Consider the following 17,132-nt stretch of genomic DNA (forward strand, 5'->3'; position numbering starts at 1 on the left):
TGCAGCACATTCACAGAGGAAGAGGACACAAAGGGAGGACACGCAGAGGCTGTGTTGAAGTCAGAAATCCAAATCTTTATTAAAAAACAGGCGGCGGTAACAAACAGGAAGACGAGCAGTCCATCAAACAGACTACAGGGTCAAACATACAGAGAATTCAAACAGCAGTAAAAAATAACTGGACACTGAAAAACTTAAAGCAATAGAAGGAAGCAGCGCAGTATATTCACTGAATTATCATCAATTACAAAAGAGAAAAACGACGATTTCTAAGGATTATTTTCTTAAATGCAGTTAGAGTGTGGCTGGTAAAGATGGAAACATACAGAATGTAAACTGTGTGAGTTTGTGAACTTTGTTAGTAACAAATGAGGTAAAAACCCAAAACAGACAAAACACAGAAAGAGGCTCTCAGTATTCATTCATAATTAGAAAGAAACATTCTGGTCGTGGATTTTTACAGTCTTAGTTCCGCTCGCTGTCATCATTATAATCATCATGATCAATGGCGAGGTCCTGAGGTGGGTGGGGCTGTCTCTGGTGATGTCACCATGAAGGAACAGCATCTGGCACGTGTTGGTGAAACATCCCAGTACACTGGTGTAGTTTCCTCTCCAGCTGTTTGACATGTGACACTTGAACATTAAGGGGAAGAAGAAGAAACAGTGTTAGGTCAGGTGACCACATGGTTTCTAAAGTAACTGACAGGAAGTAACCAGGCCGTTAGAAATGGATGGCATGTGTTTAGAAATACTGGAGTTGGGTAACTCTACTTACCAAAAGCAGAAGCACACAGATGAAGGATCAGATGCTGAATGTTGCAGGAACATGCTCGTGTGTGGTGGTCATTCAGTGCTGCTCCGGCAGGTTAGACAGTCCAAGACTGATATGCTGCTCCTCCTCCTTTATGCATTCCAAGGAAGAGGGAGGAAGTTACAAACTGATCCTACCACACTTCACGTGTCTCGCTATGAAACCTAACGGATCAATGGTTAAGCTGTTTTGTGCCCTTGGCCTTATCAGCACCTGTAAAGGGAGTTGTTTTCTCAAACTGCTGACGCTGAAGTAAGTTCATCTAGTTTTAGAAACTTTCACTGAACAGTAACAGTGTCACAACTAAGCATATGCATAAGCACTTAAATACTTTAAATGAGAATAACAGAACATTTCTTTTACAGAGGCTAGAGCCTGTCCCAGTAGTCATAGGTAGAGCACACCTGGACAGGTCACCAGTCTGTCAGAGGACTAACACAGAGACAGACATCAGAGTAACAAATCTATTTAAAATTAATGTAAGTTTGCTGCAGCTGTATGTATGAACATGTGTTTCTGTGCTCACAGTCCACCTCTCAGGAACCTGCAGTTCACTTTTAGTCTACTTTAAACAGACCTCACAAAAGGCTGATGTGGCTGGATCAGTAGTCTGATTTAAGTACGATACCTTTGGCCAGGGATTAATCTGGTGCATCGCTTCACTGCAGTCTTACGTATTTTCCCCACACCTGAATAAAAAATACTGATATATTCAAATAACAGCTTCAGCTGATGCAGCCTGACTCAATCCTAAATGTTCAGCACACAGAGACACAGAGGTGCCGTTTAAAGTTTAGTGTTAACCTGAGTCACTGATCATTTGCAGTATTACAGAGTCTGGCAGTCTTTGCATGATGCACACTACACTGTAAGTTTCTAGCTGACTCTCAGGTGTGACAGGTGTGCCAGCAGGAAAGAGTAATAATAACCTGCATCCTGATGTTTGTCATGCAGGATTAAAGGAGCCAGGCTTTGTTCACACAGCTAGGATTGTATTTTACACTGACCCTGGGTCAGTATAAGTATCATACAGTTTAAACGAAGCACTGAAACTTTTGTGTTCATACTGGAGTGCAAAATTAAAACCAATGGAAGATGGACAAGAAAAGTTCAAAGCCATCAGGTGCTCAGTTTAGAAAAATTAGAAAAGAAGAGGAGGAGAAATGAGCCAAAGATACAGGTAAGCAGATGTGTGATTGGATAATGGCAGGTCATCCTGAAACAATCAGAATCAGAATACTTTATTAATCCCTAAGGAAATTATGTGGATTACAGTTGCGCCAAAAAGAAAAATAGTGGTAAAAATAGTAACAGTAACAGACTAAACTCCAAACATTATGTTACAGATTTTAATATATTTGTGGGGACCAAAATGCCTGTCCCCACAAGTTTGAAGACATTTGTGAGTCTCAGAATGTGGTTTTAGTGTCAGGGACAGTCAGGTCAGGGTTAGGCATTCAGTCTTAATGGTTAGAGTAAAAGGCTGAGGAGAGCATGATGTCAAATAGATGTCCCCACAAGGATATGAAAACACAACCGTGTGTGTGTTACTGTGAGTTTGTGAGACAAGTGAAGATTTCAGAATCAGTGAGAAATGTTTCACTTCCTGTTGGTGAAGAAGAGCAGACTCCTCTTCAGCCACAGAAATGAAGAAGCTTTTATTTTGTCAGCCTGACAAACACGAGCTCAGCCACGAGCAGAGGCGACCCTGCAGAGGTGAAGGTCACAGTCAGAATCAGCGCCAGAGAACCGCACAAGGACGGCCTCATTGGTCACGGCTGAGTTCATTATGTGATGGTAACAAGCTGATTATTACAGAACAGGAAACACACGTCTGCTCATCAAACACCAGCTGCTGCTGCTTTTATCAGTCTGACAACAAAACCTCACAAGAAAGAAGTTTTTGTGAGTTTGCAGCGTTCCTCTAAACTGAAAACTAAAACAGCCTGAAAATGGGAACACGCACCCACACTCGAGTCAGGCAGCTTAAATGTGTTTGTCTTCATCTGTAGTTACGTTTCATTGGCTGGAAATGTGCTAACTGGAATCCTTCATGAGTCCAGATGAACAAAAACAAGTGTTTACTGCTCCACGCTGCACGAATCTGAATCAAAATCACTCAGACGCGCCCATGTAGGCATTCCACTAAAACCATGTGACCACCTTCACCTTTAAACCTGTCGTGAATATAATTTTAGATTCTTCACTTTATTTTGAAAGAACAGATTTGCAGGAAGTGCGGCTGCTGCAGAAACTCTTCACTTTTCACTGGCTTTAATCTTGAAGGTTTCTCCAGATGTGGAACATTCATGCTAAACATTCAACATCTGACGACCGTCTCCGTGTAAAACACTGACAAACTCAAACTTTATACGGTAACTGACAGATTTATTCCTCCATTTTCAGGCATTTCACAATGAACTTGGATTAGTTTGATGATTTTATTCACGTTGGTGAATAAAACCAGCCAAGAGGCTGATTCCTGCAGAGGAGGTGTCACGGCTGCCGAGGCGAGCCGTGTGGATATAGAAGGAGGACCCAAGATGCAGGCAGTGGATGAGATACCGGTGGTTTTATTTACAGAGGTGTAGTGGCAAACAAACAGTGGGGCATAACAAACAACTAAAGACACCTAAACTGGGAGAACTAAAATAACAGACCTGGGAGCATATGACAACGGATGATGAATAGCAGAGAGACGCAGACGAGGAACAGGACACCGTGGAACACAGGGTAACAGACTGACACAGACTGACACAGACTGACACAGACTGACACAGACTGACACAGAGGAACACAGACGAACCGGCAACAGGCAGGAGAACACACAGGGCTTAAATACACACACCAGTAATCAGGGGATGAGAGACAGGAGGGCAACACAGCTGGGAGAAATCTGGGCTGACGGGACAGGGGAAACGTAAACTGATCACACTCACATATGACACGGACCTTCACAATAAAACAGGAAACTCAGATACATGGAACCAGACAAGACATTGAACTAAACAGACAGATTCACAAACAGATGGGGAGACACCATAGACAGACAGATACAGACGCAGACTCAGAGGCAGATCGAAAATAACACAGAACTTAAACAATCATCATCTAGAAAATGATAACAAACTAAAAGCGCTGGGTCACCGACCCAGGACCATGACAGGAGGAGGCAGAGTGGAGGAATCTGCAGGTTCTGTCTCTAACACACAACCAGAGCTTCAATCATAACGAGCACATAATAAAACCATGATCCCCCCTGATCGACTCTTTTAGCCTGTTTCCTCTGGATCGAACAGGATCTAACAAACCCCAGCTTCTGCTGGGACACTGGTCATCATGGGAGGAAAAAGATGGCTGCCGTGTTGCTGTTTCCTTTCTTACACCAGGGTTATACTTCCTGTATCTGTGGGTCTGAGTTTTTAATCAGAGGATGAACTTAAAGCTTTCAGTCTGCTCTACAACCCACCACCTATCCACACGTCTGCTAAGTGGACTGGAAATCAGTAAAACTTCTACCAGACTTTAGTAAATATTGCATTAAGATGAGCAGACAGATTTTAATCTCAGCATCGTGCACACAGATTTTTCAGGACACTGGAAGAGTTCCTGCCGTGGATTTAGATGTTAGTGTTGTGTGGATGATCCCATTCTGTGATCTTTGTGTTACTAACACTGATGCTTTTACACTTTAGGACCCTCGAGACCTCTGCTGCTCAGCTGTCCTGATCGCTGCCTCCACTTTAACCAGAGGCTGTAACCTCTGATCATTTCACCTGCACCGACAGTAAAACTCTTCTCCACAACCAAACGTGCCATAAACCCATCACAGCTTCATCATCAGCTCAGTCTCAGCAACATGCAGACGACCGAGCAGCAGAAACTCTGCAGGGAACGTCTGAAGTCTGTTCTTCACTTTTCCCAGCTCACTGTTTATTGAACATGAGACAGAAAAATAACTTCACCTTTAATGTGAAACTTTTATCGCCTGTGACATATTTGCAGGAAGTTTTCATGCTGTGATTTAGTGTCACAGCCATAAATATCACACAAGGTAAAAACTACAAGTCCCAGCATCCTCTGTGTTTAGGGAGGAGCAGTGAAAGTGAAAGTGTTGATCCTCCGTTCAGAGTAGTGATGGGATTTCCGGCTCTTTTTAGAGAACCGGCTCTTTCGGCTCCAAACCGGCTCTTCAGGTTGTTTTGTTGCTTTAATTAATTTATTATTAACAATAATATAAAATTATGCACAAAAGGAATTACTAACGTAAAAAAAAGTGGTTATGGTAGATATATGCGGTGGCCCCTAGAGACAAAACACGTACAAACTCCAAAACACATTTCTAACTGAACTTCCAAAGCAGAGCTACTAGATCACTTAACACTAGGAAGGCCCAGAGCCCAGCCATTTGGCTTTTCTACCTTTAAAACCCGGAGAGCAGCCAAATGGCTGGTAGGCTTTTAGCTAAGCTTTAGCTTCAGGCAAGTGGAAGCTAAATTGGCTAGTCATTCATATGTAAATTGGGTTGTTACCTGGGAATTCTGGAGGGAGGGGAGTGGGGGTGTGTGGATGAGGGGGTGGGGGAGCTGCTAAAAGCGGTGAGCTTCCTTTTGTTTCATCTTGATGCATTCTCAATCATCCAGGGAAACAAATCTCCAAAAGTCACCAACTTGGAGTGTTTCAGTTTGCCATCTTAGGGAGAAATCAACACACATGGGTGTATGTCCTTTGTTGCTGAGATTTATTGATAAAAACAGTACAAAAAATCAACCATTTGTACACATTTTTACAAATAATTATAAAAAGTGAGTGAGTACATTTCAACATTTTCAGCAATCACTCACAATCCTGGCACTGCCATGGTATCTGTAGTCTGCATTTACCACATGTGTATCTGTTGCAGTGAACACATCGCACAGTGGCATGATTGTTCTTGCAATTGTGTTTGACCTGACACATGGCTCTTTTTCCAGGGCTCGGTGTGGAGGGTTGTGTCAAAGGCAACTGTTCTTTTCTTGCCTTCTTCGCAGCTACATGAGAGTGAGCTAACTCCCTTGCAAGCTCCACCAGGAAGTCCACCCGTCTTTCCTTCGTCCCGGAGCATGCTTGATACAGCACATGTGCATTCAGTGCTGCCATGTCAATCATGTTATAAAACACGGCAACTGGCCAGCGCCGTGTTCCTCTGCGGACAGTGTACTCCCGAACCATCTGGTCCATCACATCCACGCCACACTTTGTTTTGTTGTAAAGGGTGACAGTGTTTGGCTTCCTTTTGGTAGTGTTATCAGTCTGAACCACGCCGTGCATGCTGCTAAGAATATAGACTGTCTTCTTCCGTTTGGCCGCATACGCCGTCAGCGTGGCAGCAGAGGTTGAAAACACCTAAGAAATAAGATAAATTGTTATTTCCATAGCACTTTTACACACAATGAAACACATAAACATAGAACCAGAAAAGACCTGCAACATACCTGAGTGGTGAATTCATTGCGATCTGTCTGTCTAGTGGATTGAGGAATTTCCCTGCGAATCTTGTTGACTGTGCCGAGGATGGTGGTTTTCCGTCTAAGAAGTTTTTGCGCAAGTGAAAGCGATGTGAAAAAATTGTCCGTGGTAACATTTCTGCCCTTGTCTAGGAATGGTTCCATCAGCCTCATTACTACATTTTCAGAAAGTCTCTCCCCAGTGGGACGACTGGGGTCCTTGCCAAGATATGGGAAGACATTGCAAATGTACTTGGATTTTAGGTCGCAAGCCACCCAAAACTTGATCCCAAACTTGTCCGGCTTACTTGCAATATACTGCAGGAAACTGCACCGAGTCTTTGATGGGAAAAGCTGTTCATCAACGGTGATATGTAGACCAGGGTTGTAGCACGTGATGCAGTTGGTGACAAATGATCCCCACAAACTGGAAATTGCAGCGAACTTATCAGTCTTTGCTCGATCACTGCGGGTGGACTTGTCATCAAAGCGTAGGTGTTGCATGATTTCTTTGAAGCGGTTTCGTGCCATAGTTCCAATTATCTGTGGGTTTCCCAGGTTTGCTGACCAGCAGTCATTTAGAGATGGAACCCTGGTAACCCCCCGCAAGATGACAATTGCAATAAATGCCATTAGTTCAGGGAGGTCCATGAACCAATGAACATGCTCCGTTTGCTGTGCATGTTGAACAGTCCATTCTTGAATGCTACGAAGCATGTCAAGAGTGATGAAACACAGGAAGCTCCGAAGGCGACTCGTGATATTTCTCCTGGCCTTAGCCGTTGGCTCTCCATCTGCAGCGTACGCTTCTATTGGGGTGAAAGGGAGACAGGTCCCCACCTGTTCTTCACGCCACACTGTGCCATCTTTCGCTGTCTCAGTCCCCAAACAAGCTCTCTTTTTAGGTGCAGAAGCAGTCTCCTCATCTGCAGTGTGAACAAATTCAAATTGTGAGCAATGGGAAGGTCCAGTATCTCCTCCTCTGTATCAGAATAATGTCTGAAATATCTTACTTACAAACTACATCCACTTACTTATTTGAAATGAAATAGGAAATAACATGAAATGCAACTAACCGGAAGACTGATCAGACAGCTCTGAGTCCGAATCCGGCTGAACTTGTAGGTCTTCTCCATCCGAGTCACAAGGGTCGACTTCCCTCAGGATCATTTCCAAGGCCTGCTGAGTGGTGAGTCTTCTCTGCATTTTCTTTCCTTGGAGAGGAGGTCCGTACACCACAGAATTCTTCAGGGCAATGAAGGATTAGGCTAAGTGTAGTGAGATTGTATCATATATATAGGGCTTGGCTTCCTGATCAATGCTCCACTACCAAAAGGAAGCCAAGCCCTGCCACCCTTTACAACAAAACAAGGTGTGATCACATTGATGCCACAATGGACGACTGATCAATGCTCCACTACCAAAAGGAAGCCAAGCCCTGCCACCCTTTACAACAAAACAAGGTGTGATCACATTGATGCCACAATGGACGACTGATCAATGCTCCACTACCAAAAGGAAGCCAAGCCCTGCCACCCTTTACAACAAAACAAGGTGTGATCACATTGATGCCACAATGGACGACTGATCAATGCTCCACTACCAAAAGGAAGCCAAGCCCTGCCACCCTTTACAACAAAACAAGGTGTGATCACATTGATGCCACAATGGACGACTGATCAATGCTCCACTACCTTTTTTTTTTTTTTTTTACTTTGATTTTTATTAGGTTATTTTATCATTGTGGACATACAGTAAAGAAAATAACAAACAGACATACAAATGGGTCTATAATTCTTGCAGTATTCTTTGTTTTTTCCTTCTTTGGGTAAGATTGTTATAATAGCTTCTCCCCATGATGGTGGAGCTATTCCCTGATTCAGAGTCCAGTTGAAGCAAGATAGAAGAAGTGGCTTGAGTTCTTCTTTGAAAACTTTGTAACTTTGTAGGTGTGATCACATTGATGCCACAATGGACGACTGATCAATGCTCCACTACCAAAAGGAAGCCAAGCCCTGCCACCCTTTACAACAAAACAAGGTGTGATCACATTGATGCCACAATGGACGACTGATCAATGCTCCACTACCAAAAGGAAGCCAAGCCCTGCCACCCTTTACAACAAAACAAGGTGTGATCACATTGATGCCACAATGGACGACTGATCAATGCTCCACTACCAAAAGGAAGCCAAGCCCTGCCACCCTTTACAACAAAACAAGGTGTGATCACATTGATGCCACAATGGACGACTGATCAATGCTCCACTACCAAAAGGAAGCCAAGCCCTGCCACCCTTTACAACAAAACAAGGTGTGATCACAGGGCTTGGCTTCCTTTTGGTAGTGGACAATTGATCAGGAAGCCAAGCCAAGGTAAATGCAGACTACAGATACCATGGCAGTGCCAGGATTGTGAGTGATTGCTGAAAATGTTGAAATGTACTCACTCACTTTTTATAATTATTTGTAAAAATGTGTACAAATGGTTGATTTTTTGTACTGTTTTTATCAATAAATCTCAGCAACAAAGGACATACACCCATGTGTGTTGATTTCTCCCTAAGATGGCAAACTGAAACACTCCAAGTTGGTGACTTTTGGAGATTTGTTTCCCTGGATGATTGAGAATGCATCAAGATGAAACAAAAGGAAGCTCACCGCTTTTAGCAGCTCCCCCACCCCCTCATCCACACACCCCCACTCCCCTCCCTCCAGAATTCCCAGGTAACAACCCAATTTACATATGAATGACTAGCCAATTTAGCTTCCACTTGCCTGAAGCTAAAGCTTAGCTAAAAGCCTACCAGCCATTTGGCTGCTCTCCGGGTTTTAAAGGTAGAAAGGTAGAAGCCTGGGCCTTCCTAGTGTTAAATTACACAATTGAAATTGTTTGTGTATTTATACATAGGCACTCATATATATTCAAATAATTAAAAAACATTTTCATTTACCTGTTACTACCACACACCAAATCCGGTCATTGGTACTTGCTGGCTTGTGTAGCCACTAGGTAACAAAAGCTCAACACTGCACCCAGCATCCTGGAGCACTTCTGTTGTCTTTTGTACGTGTTTTGAGTTTTTACGTGCTTCTGAGTTTGTACGTGTTTTTACATGTTTTGGAGTTTTTACGTGTTTTGGAGTTTGTACGTGATTTGAAGTTTGTATGTGCTTTGTCTCTAGGGGCCACCATCAATATACTTTTATTTATTCACTCCACATAAAATGTAATAAATAAATCATATAATACAAAAATCAACTATTCACATTTCAACTTTTAACTATTTAAATTTTCAGCTTTTTCCTTTTAAACAAATTTAAAGTGAAACAACACAAAACACTGCAAACCACAACACAATTAAATATAAATTAAAATATGAAAACAAAAAGAACATGCACATTCTCTGTCATATGGACCTGCATGAATAAACTTTCTGAATCCTTTATCATCTGCAACTGAAAATAGTTGTGGATGATTACTATACCTTTCTAATGTGACGTTGTTGGCCCTGGCTCTTTCTCTCTCTCTCCCTCTGGCTCTGTTCCTGTGCTGCTGAGTAGTGATGTGCGGATCGATCCTGAAATATCGATTCCTCCGATACCAGCCATTTATGTTCTAGAATCGATTCTCACATTAAATATCGATATTTTAGTAATTTAGAGTAAATTTGTAGTTTATCATTAACAGGAACACAGTGGAAAGAAACTATAACATTCGGATTGTCTACATTCAAAGGAACTACTTCCTCTTCCGCCTTTCATAGTCATGTGCGAAATACGGCTGTATAAATGTCTCGCAGCCCCTTGGCGTGCGCAGTGTTGCCAACTTAGCGACTTTGTCGCTATATTTAGCGAGTTTTCAGACCCCTTAGCGACTTTTTTTTTCTAAAAAGCAACTAGCGACAAATCTGGCGACTTTTTCTGGTGTTATTGGCGACTTATTTATGACGACTTTTTGACGTGAAAGGGCGTGTTGCTCTTACTCTCAACAAGCAGCGGTGCGGCCGTGGGCACCTCACCCGTGCTAAAGCGCTCACGGGCGGAGGATAGTCCTCCCCCAGCTGCAGGAGACGTTCACACCTGTGCGTCCAAACTGCAAATGAGCGAAGCCGCTGCTCCCGCACTGACTGTAATGCAGTCAGTTCTTCTTTTACTGTTATGCTGTTTTGTGGATCACAAGATTTAAAACTACTTATACACACACACACACACACACAGTAACTCCACCAGAGCGCCTATTTTGGGTCACTTTTGCCGGTCCAAGCCCGGATAAAGGAGCAGGGTTGGAATTGTGACATTAAAAAACAATAATTGCTAAAAGAAATTTAATTTGTAGTTCTAAATAAATTCTAAATGCATTTCGGACGTTTTTTGCTCACTTTATGTTTCTTCCACGATGTTATTTCTCTCTCCAACAGCGTAGGTTACAATTACATTAGCATGACCAATTATGCAAATTAGGCGATGGCGTAATTTAGCGACTTTTAGGACAACCAATGGCGATTTTCCTTACTGAGGAGTTGGCAACACTGGGCGTGCGCACTCACAACAATGGCTGAGCGTCATGTGCGGACGTATTTTACCTACACAAACAGCTGAGACGTGGTTTGCGATACATGTGGCAAAAAAGTGCTCCAAGAGTGAGGTGTTGTGGCCATATTAGGGAAAAGGGCTGTTGGGGGGGCTAAATACATTTTACAGGGTTTATTTATCGGATAAAATACGTTAAATGTCACCGTTATTATTGGCCGGTCCGGAAACAGCGGGGGTGTCCAAATTCAGAGGCTGCTTCCACCTGAGGACCCGGCCTTCGCGGTCTAAAGAAAGCCGGGTAGTACGTCACAGGCTCCCTCGGTGGAGTGAAACTCTGCTGTCTGCTCCTTGCTATCTAACATATAACCGGGCACTGATGTAATCTCTTGACCGTCTCACACTTCTGTTTAATCATTTTTTGTTTGACGTTTATTCAGCTGTATGAAAACCCCGGAGGAACCCTCCTGAGGGATTAATCAATTTCAATTTAATTTAATCTAATCTAATAACTTCAATCTCAGCCAAACCGATTTACTCACGAACAAATAAAACACTGAAAAAGCCAAACAATAACATTTTTAAGTTATCAAAGTGACTTATATATCATGTTTAACCCGAGTAGCAAAAGACCACAGCGGTTTGAAGATGATGCGTCGGTCGGCTCAGATATTTGAAGTTTACACAGCTACATTCTCACCTGAAAATATGTTAAAAGTTTTTTTGCGACCCAGAAAGGGAAATAAGAGTAATATTAAAACTAAATCGCTGCCACCATTGTTGGAAACTGGAATTGGCTGGCCGCGCTATGAATTCTGCAATATGGTTTTTCAATTTTGTTGTCCTGGAAAATCGGGAGAAATTCAGGAGAATGGTGGCTCCGGGAGATTTTCGGGAGGGCACTGAAATTCGGTATTCTCCTGGAAAAATCGGGAGGGTTGGCATGTATGGTTGTGGCAACATCACTAACCTTGTCAAACACGTCAGAGTAAATCATATCACAGAATATGACGAGCTTATGTTGAGACGAACTGAAGAGAAGGACAGGTGCTGCTAGGGCAAGACAGACGTCTCTCATGGAGTACTTTAGTGCTGCAGGCAGGCAAGGTGTTCAAATAGCGCACAACTTCAGTTTTTTTATTTCTATATAATGAACCTTACATTATTAAGTGATAAGAACAAGTAATCTGATGTCCTGTAATCATTATGATGCTATAATTTGAGATACAATAAATAAAATACGTTTTTGTACAAAGTATCGGTATCGGATCAGTATCGTCGATACCACCCTGAATATTACTTGGTATCGGATCGGAAAGAAAATCAGTGGTATCGCACATCACTACTGCTGAGCGTAACTACCGCCCCTCCCCCCTCTGCCCAGCGTAGAGCACAAAGCTCGTGTGCAGAGTGAAGCAGAAAAAAAGTGCGAGAGAGAGAGAGAGGGGCTGAGAGAAAGAAAAAAAAACACGGGACGTCGTTCACGTCTAAGATCCGGCTCTAAGAGCCATTTTGTTCGCGAACGACCCATCACTGGTTCAGAGCAGCAGGAGGAGGAAGGTGGAGCTGAGGCAGGTGAGTGTTAACATGAATATGTTTCTTCTTATGACATAAAATAATTCCACGCTGTTCGTGTCTGTGGGTGAAACGTGAGGCCGCTCGGCTCCTCTGAGCGCTGGTTTCCTGTAAGTAGAGAGGAAGTGAGTTTAGCTGAGAGAGCAGGAAGAGAGTGAGAGCTGTGCTGAGGCAGGTGAGTGTTAACACCGCTCTGACATTACTGTGTCTCTGTGGCGGGAACAACAGGCTCCGTCAGTGGAGGCAAAAATAATCAGACTTTGGTTTTTCAAAGGAAACTACTTTATGTTGGGAGAAGCCGCGCGCTCATTTGATAACGGCTTGTCAATCTCAAGTTATTAGCCAATGAGGGTGCAGGTTCACAGTAAGACCCGCCCTTATCACGACATTTTTAAAAAACTAAAATGCGACAGAAACTCTGGTCGTGTCTGTCCCTACCCGATCAGTACCGGAAACCCGATTGGTACCCCGCATGCGCAAATCTTACATCACTTCCTCTCTTTGCCAACATTGCAACATTCAATATATTTGAATGACACGGTTAGCGCCCAGTTAGCTCTTAGCATTTCTCAACAGCTCTGCCTCCTTTTCAACTACCGGGACATTTAAACAATGGATAATCCGTATCCGCAACAAATTTTTGCTTTTCTCCTCAACAGAGAGCGTCCCCCGATTGAACAACAGCGCCGTAAAATAAGAAGAATGGTGCCTAATGACAGAGTTAATAATACAGACTTTATAATTCGTCACGTGAAGATTCAGCAGCCAGATGAAGTGTTTACTGGCAATTGACAGTGATAGCGGACATTATCATCACTTTTCCAACAATCCTCTCCACACAGACAAGCATAAACACACTCGATTATCACTAAATCAAATTTAACACACGTTTGTAATGACGCTAATTCAGTTTACAATAGGGTTCATTCTCTCAGCCAGCAGGTGGCGGTATCCTCGTACACTGGGGAGTACACTGCCATTAAACGAACAGAAGAAGAAGAAAACCCCTGCACATGCGCGGTACGGATCGGGTAGACCCGATTTGTACGGTCCGACTTTGCACATGCGCAGTAAGGATCGGGAGTCCCGATCTGTCACTATCTTTTTATTTTTTTGTTTTTGTCTACATTATCCGGTTGTTCAGTGATGACGCGACGAATCCTACTTCCGGGTCTAAAGTAGTCTGCGTTTAATATGGCATTTGTGTTGTTAACATGTTTAATGTTATGTATTTTCTTCTATTTGATCTGAAAAAGCTCCTAAAACAGTCAGCGATCACTGTTGACCTCCCTCGGCTTTTATTACCGCTAATCATTTATTTAAGCTCAGTTTTTAAAACCTTAGGATGTAACTACAGCCCAGCCCATGCAGCAGTATATGAATGACTAACCTCGTATTGTGGATGGATTATCTCAGTTGTTCTCCTGGCTGAAGTTTGGTCCGTTTACAGCATCCTGCCATGCGATTACATTTGTTCCTGACCACCGAGAACACTCACGGTAACTTTTATCAAGTGGAAAAAAAGTTAGCTTGTTTATATTATGCTAACATAGCTGTGTCGCTAGCGGTCACATAGCACATCATTATATACCAGCTAGCCAAACTTCAGTAACCCTACAAACGTCACTGCTGTTTAGCTTTCTGTCTTCATTTATGTTGGAAGTGATAGCAGAGCTGTACGTTTTAATTTGTTTCCAAAACCCCGCAGTCAGGACATGCTATATTGTATTTAGATAGAAGCTAGCGAGCTAACTCCCTGCTAACTTCTAACTCCGTTAAATGTCATAAATTCCGTTTTCATGGATGCCTGGATGTTAAACTCAATTGTTACACCTGGTAGAGCAGAACGCTGATCATTTTTATTAAAGATGAAAGAATTTAGACAGTTTTTCAACTCTCAGTAATGCCATAGTGATCGTTTGATATATGGACCTGCAGCGGAGTTTAGACCCAGACACGGCTAGTGACGTCAGACTGAACAACCGGATATTAAATGTTTCATTATCGGAAACATTTTAAGAGATACTTGTTATTCTTAACATCTTAACAGGTACTCTGACCTGTAACTATCGTAAAATGCTTCGACCGGAAGTAGACACCTTTCGCGCATGCGGGGTACCGATCGGGTTTCCGGTACGGATCGGGTAGTGACAGTGTCCAAATTCATCGGCTGCATCCTCCTGAGGACCCTGCCTTTGCGGCGTACGTGGGCTGGGTCCTCAGAAGGTCGGATATGCCGGAAGTAAACGGCTGGGGAAATTGGACGGTCTAGCCTTCTGATTAGGCTCACCGCTGTCTCGGTGGAGTTTAATAAACTCGGTCCTCTGCTCCTTGCTATCTGCAATATAACAGGACACTGGAGTAAATTCTCGACCGTCTCATACTTCTGTTTAATCAGTTTTCTGTTTGATGTTTATTCAGCTGTGTAAAAACCAAGGAGGAACCCACCCGGGGGATTAATAAAGTTTTATTTTATCTAATCTAATCTAATAACTTTAATCTCAGCCAAACCGATTTACTCACGAACAAACAAAACACTGAAAAAGTGTAAAGTGTAATACAGGCATGTGTAGGGGGGGGGCTGGAGGGGCTTGAGCACCCGCCCCTTTCCTGATGGGTGCCCAAAGTGCCCTTTTGTTGAGGCAATTTTTAAAAAAAATTTATTTATTTATTTTTATATGTGTGTGCGTGCGGAGTCCTGTCTGTGCCCCTCAACAATAATATTTAACTATTAATCACAGTTTTGCTAAATAAAAGGATCTGGCTTGCATCAGTCACATGATCACATTTAACCAATGATCGCCCTTGATGGCAGAACGCGCTGGTTACGAGCCGGGAACGAGCTCACAAAGAGCACGCGCATTTGTTGCGGTCCGGAGCTGTAGGAGAAACACAAGTTAACTCAGAGACACAGACTGATGCGACAAACCCAGTAAGTAGGTGTACAGCGTACACTGTAGTGTGTAGCACCCAGGAGTATTAGCTTATTACGTACACGTTGGTAAGTTGTCTTGTGGTAATTTGACGACCTGAAACAAACGAGCGTGCTGTGTGTGCAACAGCGTGACAAACATTACCTGTCCTTTTATTAACTGCACATGTAGTGCTGGTCATAGCTGCTAGCTCACTGGGTAAGGCTGTCATGGGTCTGTAGCTCTGTGTGTCCCGTTTGGATCTTTAGCCATCAGAATTGTTGTCTTAAGGCCAAGAAAGATGCCAAGCGGATTTATTTTACCAAGTGGATCATCATGGCCTTTCCATATTGGTCCATTTGATTGACCTTTATTATAATTATGAATTTATTTTATTTCGGTTGCTACAAACGGGACAGACATGACTGGGGGACAGGACAGGGAGAGAGAATGAAAGAAAGAGAGGGAGAGAAAGAAACCAAAGGGGAGAAGAGACGGTGAGAAAGGGGGGAAGAAAAAAAAGAAAAAACAAACAAAACACCTGGATCACCTGTATGGAAAAAAAAAAACAGAAGAGAAAGCAAGCAACATAATAAAAACAGCACCATCACAATAAACTAGCTAGTAGTAGGATAAACAGTAGATACTAAATAATAAACGATATTGTGCAGCACGCAAGATAGACAGCGCACAATGTGCTTAGAGGCAGCAGCCATAAAGCTGTAGTCCGCGTCCTGTGAACACCCGTGTGTACACCTGTGTGCACACCTGTGTGGATCAGCATGCTTGTATTCCAAAGGTTTCTCCATGTAACGATCTGCTAGGAGTGTGGGGAGCCATAGCCCCGTCCCCCAGGGTATGAAGCAGGTATGGAGGAGATCCAGGCCCCAGATATCCAGAGGCCCCAGAGTACAAGGGACCCGAGGAGGGACCACCAAAAGGGGGGGAATCGCCAATCGGCCACCAGGAGTGAGCCGGTACATACATGAGCGCCCAGCCCCAGACGACAAGGACCACCAACACACCAACGTCTGAGGGCATCAGCCCACCGGCAGGGAGTGTGGGTGAGGGGGAGATAGGCCTCCGTACTTTGGAGGCCTGAGATGTACCCAGAGAGGTGGAGTCTAAGACCCAACCTGACACATAGACACAGACGAACAGCGCACGCGGACACCAACGTGCATTCCCACCCCATTATGCACAACCAAATACTCGGCACTCACCCCAACGTGTAGACAGACAACCAAATATAAACTGCACAGACCGTCGCACTCCCCAAACATACTCTATATCCCAAGTCCAGGTACCCCCGCCCTCAGAGGGGCAAGCCGCACCTAAACCCAGGAGATGTAACCCTTCTCTCTGGGGCGGAGGCAAGCGGACCACCTCTTTGATTAGAGCTGTGTCTCTAGTCAAAAGCAGAGATGGAACGATGCCCACTTTTTATGTCCGATATCGATATGATCCAATATAGTCGATTTTATAATCAAACGTTTTTTAATATCTTGCTGCATTTTGTATAAGTTCATACTCAAGTTTAAAAAATCTAAACACTAAAGCTGTTCAGTTATACCTGTCTGCAAAACACACTGCAGCCCAAAACATTAGACAATACTGATCTTGTATTTTGATGCGGACGTTCAAAAACTCTTTGGTTGTGAAATAAAAGAAGTGCAACATCAGCACAAAATAATGTTTCTATTGAACAATAACACAAACAGGTTGTAGAATGGAGCCTTTTATAACTCACAGCTGAACAGAAACAACATCCAGAGTGGAAAACAGTGCAAACAACTGCAAACAGGCTTCATGACA

At 43.3% G+C, this 17,132-nt stretch overlaps 1 protein-coding gene, 1 long non-coding RNA gene and 1 pseudogene across 2 annotated transcripts in view; 2 read left to right on the forward strand and 1 right to left on the reverse strand.

Annotated features, from left to right (window-relative positions):
• The window catches only part of LOC113016964 (NACHT, LRR and PYD domains-containing protein 12-like), a 184,310-nt gene that overhangs the window by 69,670 nt on the left and 97,508 nt on the right, over positions 1-17,132 (forward strand). The window lies entirely within an intron of this gene.
• Positions 55-914, reverse strand: LOC113016969 (uncharacterized). The gene is made up of 2 exons (XR_003271339.1): positions 778-914; positions 55-635 (listed from the first exon to the last, which is right to left on the reverse strand). It is a non-coding gene; the product is annotated as an uncharacterized LOC113016969 (long non-coding RNA).
• The window catches only part of LOC113016965 (protein NLRC3-like), a 66,896-nt pseudogene continuing 62,276 nt past the window's right edge, over positions 12,513-17,132 (forward strand).

This window comes from Astatotilapia calliptera, chromosome 23 (assembly GCF_900246225.1).
Source record: "Astatotilapia calliptera chromosome 23, fAstCal1.2, whole genome shotgun sequence".
Lineage (NCBI taxonomy): Eukaryota > Metazoa > Chordata > Actinopteri > Cichliformes > Cichlidae > Astatotilapia > Astatotilapia calliptera.